This window comes from Papio anubis, unplaced genomic scaffold (genome assembly GCF_008728515.1).
Source record: "Papio anubis isolate 15944 unplaced genomic scaffold, Panubis1.0 scaffold1444, whole genome shotgun sequence".
NCBI lineage: Eukaryota > Metazoa > Chordata > Mammalia > Primates > Cercopithecidae > Papio > Papio anubis.
In genome coordinates, this window is record NW_022161408.1 from 1 (window position 1) to 7,459 (window position 7,459).

At 47.4% G+C, this 7,459-nt stretch overlaps 1 long non-coding RNA gene across 1 annotated transcript; it reads right to left on the reverse strand.

The window, feature by feature from the left end:
- Nucleotides 1–6: 6 nt before the first annotated feature.
- On the reverse strand, nucleotides 7–6,698 carry LOC116272641. Its single transcript, XR_004181277.1, has 3 exons — nucleotides 6,458–6,698; nucleotides 801–882; nucleotides 7–265 (listed from the first exon to the last, which is right to left on the reverse strand). It is a non-coding gene; the product is annotated as an uncharacterized LOC116272641 (long non-coding RNA).
- Between the last annotated feature and the right edge of the window lie 761 nt (nucleotides 6,699–7,459).

Here is a 7,459-nt window from a genome sequence, read left to right on the forward strand (position 1 = left end):
AAAAAAAAAAAAAAGGTAAAAGTACAACCATTACGCCAGCTGACAATCCCAACCCTGGGTGCATGTTTAGAGAAGATGAAATCCCTGTGTTATCTGCCTTTTCACGTGTCCTGAAGCCCTAGTCACAATAGCCAAGATGCGGAATCAACCTACCTGTCTATCCACAGATGAAGGGATAAAGGAACCACAGTACATGTACACAAGGAAACACACTTCAGCTGTAACACTTCAGGAAATCATGTCGTCTGCAACCACTTGGAGAAATCTGGAAGACAATTAGGTGAAATGAAACGAGTCTGCCAGGGAGAGACCCACGCTGCATGACATCAGGTATACGGAATCCAAAAAACATTGTCTCCTAGAAGCACAACTTCCAACAGAGGTCACTAGAGGCTGGGGAGAGCAGGGAGCCTCGGCAGGGATTGGTAACGGGTACAGAGTGACGCTCTGATATGAGGAATCCATTCTGGTGTTCTATTGCACAGCAGGGTGACTAGGGTCAACAGAATCTAGAAAAATTTTTGAAAATCAGCTGGAAAATACGGTTCTGAATATTCTCTCCACAGAGAAATAATAATGATGGAAGGTCACAGACATGCCAGATATGATGATTTGATCATGATACTACATATACATATGTCAAAATGTCCCTTGCACCCTTGGGTTGTGTGTGTGTGTATACACATACACACACACACACACACACACACACACTCTATAGAAACAAAACTGCCATCAAACGTTGGTAGTATTCATTCTAACTGGAGTGAGATGAAATCTTGAGTGGGATTTTCACTTACGCTTTTGTGTGAATCAGCGATGGTGAGTATCTTCTCTGTGACCTGTGCATCAACCTCATGTCTTCAGGTCCTCCGCCCAGTACTACACAACGAATTAAAACAAATTCAGAATAATGTAACAAGTACCACTTATCACACACACACACAAATCAAAAACACACTCAAGATTCCATCTCACTCTCCATGCAACGGATGCTACAAGAAAAATGGTGAAACACATTAAAACACAAAACAAGGTGTGGATTTCCAGAGGAGGAACCTGTCTCCACAGTTGGTGGGAAATGGTGAACTAGTATGCACACTGAAGAAACCACCTGGATGTACCTTGAAATCCTAAAACTACAACCACCATTTTCTCCAGTAATTCTATTCTTAGGTACATATGCAGAGCACATGATCAGGACATGGAAGAGATGATCTGTCGCCTCAGGTGGAATTCAGCCCTATGCACAAAAGCCAAGACAAGCAATCAGCTTCCCTGTCCATCCACAGATGAATGGATGAAGAATCTCTAGTACACAGACACAATGGAATACTTTTGGGCCATCAACATTCATGGAATCCTATCATTTCCATGATAGGACTGCACCTGGAGTGCAACATGACTACACCTGCAGATATTCTGTTCAATCAAATCAGAAATGCAGACAAAGACCAAGCCTGCATGTTCTCACTCATGTGGGAGCTGAAAAATGCAACTCACTGAAGGTGAAAGTATAGCAGTGGTCATCACAGACTAGGTGGAGGAGATGACATCAAGGATTGGCAACAGGTACACAGAGAGTTACAGGAGAGGAATACATTCTGGTATTCTACTCCAAAGCAGGGCGATGACACTTAACAACATGGTAGTGCTGTTTTCAAAACAGCTACCAAGGAGGATACTGAATATTCAAACATCAAAGATATCAAACCTATACCCGGTCAGAAGCATGGGAAACTCCCTGATTTTATCCATACTCAAGGTATACAAACAAGTATCACAATGTCCCAATGCACCCCTAATTCTGGACATGAAGTATGAAACAAATGTTTAAAGGAATGTGAATGATACACGGCTAAAATTTCACATGGAACTACCCAAACACCCACAGATCCTGAATATGCAAAGCAATCCTAGGGAATACAAGCTCAATTGGAGGCCTCACACTCCCCAATTTCAAATTACATGTAAAACCTCCACTCACCAAAGACTACAGTAGTGGCATAAAAATGAATCCATGAACCTAGGGACATAAGAGAACCTAAACGCACACCTGTATGCAGTCAACACATTTTCTTCAAAGGAACGCCTACAAGATGCAATGAGGCTGGGTGGTGTGCTTCACACCTGTACTCCCAGCACTTTGGGAGACCAAGTCGGGCAGATCACTTGAGGTCAGGAGTTTCAGACTAGCTTGGCGAAAATGGTGAAATCCCATCTCTAGTAAAAATACAAAAAATACTAGTCAGGTGTGGTGGCGCACAGCAGCAATCCCAGCCACTTGGGAAGATGAGGCAGGAGAATCACTCGAAGCAAGGAGGCAGGTGTTGCAGAGAGCTGAGATCTCACCACTGCACTCCAGCGTGGGCGACAGCATGAGTGGGACTGTGTTCCGAAGGGAAAATAGATGCGATGAGGAGTCAGCAGTCTGTTCAATTGAGCAGTCTGAAATGACTGGATAGCCACATCCAAAACAATGAAATAAGACCTTGATGTTATACAGTAACAAACATAAACTCAAAATACATTAAACACTAAACACAAGACGTAAAAGCGTAAAACTGCTACAAGAAAACACAGAGTGAGCTTATGTTTAGGAAATCCTGTATCTAAGCTCGCAGTATGTAAAAGCAACAACAGAAAAAAACAAAAACAGAAAAAAAAAACCACTTCCAACAATCGAAGTTAAAAATCCTGGTATCTGGGAAAACAAGGCAGTGGTGTGGCAAGAAGGGAGCTCCAGGCATAGGAACCTGCAGCTTGAGAGGGGAAGGGACCTGCCCAAAGCCACTCAGCAAGATAGTGACCCATGACACCAGGAAGGCTGTGCAAACCACTTCCTGCAACTGGCATCTCATTGCAGACACACCCCACTGTCAGGTCCAGAAAGCTGACCACACTGAGTTCCAGGAATCACCCAGAAAGCCTCGTGCCCTGAGTGGGCCATGGTGAGGGCCATGGCGGGGCAGAGCAGGGTGGTGGGCGCATGGGGGCCTGATATCTTCAACTGCAGTCATGAGGCTGACAATGAGCGAGCAATATGGATGGGTCCAGATGCAAGCCGTGCCTGGCCCATACTCCAGAACTGCTGGAACAACATCTCAGGGACCCCTGGGAGCCAGAAACCCAATAATTATCCAGGACATTTTGTGTCCCCTGGTGTCTTGCACCAAGGAGACACTTGGTAAACTGGCTAAATGAAACTGACTTCAAATCCAAGCAGCACAGCATTTGAGGCAATATTAGGATCACAGAATGTTAACTGCTTGGTCTCTGATCTTCCAGCATCCCAGAAAGGTTGGCTTAACATACCTTCCCCAATGGGGAGCTCACTACCTTCAAAGACAGCGGGACTGTAGTTGGTTGGCGAGTTCTTCCAAACCTTAAGTGCAAATTTGCCTCTTTGTAACACCTGCTGCAGGTGGGCCTGGCCTCAGATCCTGCCTCCTGTCTCAGGCCACACAGCAGAGAAGCAGGGGCCACCCCAGATCCTGTACCTGGCCACAGCTTCTCTGAGCCACAAAGACCACACTGAAGGGATTTTGGAAGGAAGACTTCAGCTCAATGAAAGAGCTGGTGTCACTCAGTTGTTCTGGAGGGAGGTCAGCACAGGCCAACTGTGGGCATGGGCAGAGCTCCTGTGCCCCCAGAGCCTGGCCAACACCCCCAGTGCCATTTGCAGCATTTATTATTCCAGCACCCACCTTTCATGTGACGACACAGACTGGAGCACGGTCAAGTGCGTGGGTCCTTCAGAATTGTCAGCTTGTGAATGCCTGGGAGCACTCAGCCACAGGGCTGGCCTGGCACTTGGTGGACCAAGTCCAACTATCAAACTCAGAGGCAGGATGGCAGAGGCATGGGCCCTAGAGTCTCTGGGTTCAAACAACCCCAGCCACTGACAGTGTAGGTATCACTGCAGCCTTTCCCTTCCTGGCCTCAGTCTCCTACCTGAAGAGCAGGGATAACTAGAACAGTTGCTGGGAGGATTCCCTGAGATGGCCACGCACAGACTGTAGGAGGCACCTGCTACTTTCGAGGCCTCACAGGGTCTCGCCAGGCTCTGACACCGGGCTGTAGGAGCTTCTCTCCTTTCCTGATGAGCAGCTCAGAGCAGGGGCCCAAAGGGCGACCCTCCTATGCGCCCTGTCCTCCCTGCCCAAGGCATCCTCCACAGGTAGGATTTATCACATCACCTCCTAATTATCTGCAGTGCCTCAAAACTCCAAGGAGAGGTTGGGGGTGGAAGGAGACTGTCCATGTCTCAGCCCCGACGCTATCCTACAGCCTGGTCTCCAGGAGAGCCAACCCGCTCCTGTCTCAAGGCCTCCCTGGTGATGCCCAAGACCACCTGTTCACACACAGCCCTCTGTGACTTCACGGATGCCAAAACTGCCCAGCACTTTCCACGCATGCCACGCTCTCATCTGGACTTTTCGGGACCTCTCCCTGCCTCGTAGCAGCACCTTCCCAACCTCCCTCGCTTCTTGGATGCTGGGCTCAGGAATGCTCTCACTGATGAGTCTGCGCCCTGCATCCTGACTGGTCCTGTCCAACTGCTCCTGCCTCTACACCCCACTCACAGCCTTACCTGACCCCCAGTCCCCAGGGTCCACCCCTCTTACCTGGAGACTCCCAATCACAGGTCTCAGCCCCCCTGCTGTTTCCCTACTACAGCCCTGGCAATCCGCAAGCAAATCTGAGCACACCCCTCCCCCACTGCAAAAAAAACAAAAAACAAAAACACTCCGGAGGCCCCCCTTGTCCTACCCTGCTGATGCCCATGTTGTTTTTTGTTTTGTGGTTTTTTTGAATGGGTCAGCTGGATATGAACCATCCTTTCCTGTTGCTCCTTCCTGGTCTTTGGGACTTTACACTGACTCCATTATCATGGAGGCACTCTTCAGACACCAATCACAGTGCCACCTCCTCCTCAAGCCCTCCGGCATTGCATCTCACTCTGCAGGCCGGCTGCTGCTGCTGCCTCCTCCACAGTATCCACAGTGCCCAGCAATCTTCACTGAATGGATGGATGCCAGCTGTCAGGTGGCTAGCTGTTTTTAGTAATACACATCTTCTAGGACTTTACACTGAATCTACCTAGCCACCTGACAGCTGGCAACACTAATCTTGTAATCCCAGAACTATGGGAGGAGAAGGTGGGTGGATCACTTGAAACCAGGAGTTTAAGACCAGCCTGGGCAACATAGTGAGACCGTGTCTTTAATTTTTTAAATTTTTTTAAAGGCCAAAGAACACAGGATTTGGGGAGCTTCATGTGGAGGCTGACAAGAAGGGATCAAGAACTCATCCATGGCCAGGCCCACTGGCTCATGCCTATAATGCCAACACTTTGGGAGGGCGAGGTGGGTGAATGGCTTGAGCCCAGGAGTTCACCACTGGACTGGGCAATATAGACAGACCCCATCTCTACCAAAAAAAAAAAAAAAAATTAGCTGGGCGTGGTGGCACATGCTTGTGGTCCTAGCTACTTGGGAGGCTGAGGGGGACGATCACTTGAGCACAGGAGGCAAAGGCTGCAGTGAGCTCAGATAGTGCCACTGTACTCCAGCCTGGGGAACAAAAAAAAAACCCAACTCATTCACGTGTCCAACTCTACCAGGACACAAACTTACGTACTTGGGAGTCTTCCAGTCTTCACCTTATATTATCTCTTCAACTGACTGTTTATTTGTAGCCTTTATTTATCTAGTTTTTTGTGATCCGCCCATCTCAGCTTCCCAAACTGCTGGGATTACAGGCGTGAGCCACTGGGTCCGGCCTGTTTTTTAAAAATAATATTTTATTATTTAAAACAACCCTTCACTGAGGTATAATTGAAACACAATAAAGTGGACATTCCAAGCATTACTGGATTTAAGCACGCAATATGATACATTCTGCCACATGTATACGTCCATGAAGCCACTATCACAATCAAGATAGTAAACGTACCTGTCACCCCCAATGTTTCCTCATGCCTCTTGGTAATCCCTCCCTCCTGTCTCTCCCTGCCCACCACCATCCAAAAGCAACCATTGATGTACTTTGTTTCCATAGTTTGCATTTTATAGATTTTGGGATATGTAAAATATACTTTTGTGTGTGTGTGTGTGTGTGTGTGGTGGAGTCTCACTCTGTCACCCACACTGGGGTACAGTCTCAGCTCACTGCAACCTCCACCTCCCAGACTGCAGCTCTTCTCATGCTTCAGCCTCCTAGGTACCTGGGACTACAGGCCCATGCCACCCTACCCAGCTAGTTTTTGTATCTTTAGTAGAGACGGGGTTTCACCGTGTTGGCCAGGTTAGTCTTAAACTCCTGATCTCAAGTTATCTGCCCACCTCAGCCTCCCAAAGTGCTGGGATTACAGGTGCGAGGCACCATGCCCGGCCAGAACTACTCTTTTCTAAATGGCTTTTCACTTAGCATAATTATTTTGAGACTCACTCACGTGTATCAGTAGTTCCTTTCTATTGCGGAGTATTCTGCAGGACGGTGTGCCACAATATATCCATTCATCTGCTGATGGCCGTTTGAGTTGTTTCCAGTTTTGGGCTATTACAAATGAAGCTGCTATGAAAACTCATGTATAAGTTTTTGCATGCACATATATTGCCTTTTCTCTTGGGTAAATACCTAGGAGTGGAATGCAGGGATCATAAGGTAGATGCATTTTTTTGTTTGTTTGTTTTTTGTTTTTGAGACGAAGTCTCACTCTGTCGCCCAGGCTGAAGTGCGGTGGCCGGATCTCAGCTCACTGCAAGCTCCGCCTCCCAGGTTTACACCATTCTCCTGCCTCAGCCTCCAGAGTAGCTGGGATTATAGGCGTCCGCCACCTCGCCCGCCTAGTTTTTTTGTATTTTTTAGTAGAGACAGGTTTCACTGTGTTAGCCGGGATGGTCTCGAACTCCTGACCTTGTGATCCGCCCGTCTCGGCCTCCCAAAGTGCTGGAATTACAGGCTTGAGCCACCGCGCCCGGCCAGTAGATGCATGTTTAATGTTTTAAGAAACTGTCAAACTGTTTTCCAAAGTGGTGTGCAGTTTTACATCCCCATCAGCAGTGTTTGGGAGTTCCTGTTGCTTTACATGTTCAATAGCTCGTAGCATGGTCAGGTTTTTAAACATTATCCATTCTTCTGTGTGTGTAGCAGTATCTCTGTGGCTTTAATTTGGCATTTCCCTAATGACTAATGATGTTAAACATCTTTTCGTGTGTGTCTTTGCCATCTGTACCTTAAGTATGTTCAAGTTTTTTCCTCATGTTTTATTTTATTATTGAGTTTTACAAATTCTTCTTTTCTTTTTTGAGATGGAGTTTCACTCTTGTTGCCCAGACTGGAGTGCAACGGGGCGCTCTTGGCTCTCTGCAACCTCCGCCTCCCAGGTTCAACCAATTCTGCCTCAGCCTTCCAGAGTAGCTGCGACTACAGGCATACACCACCACTTATACAC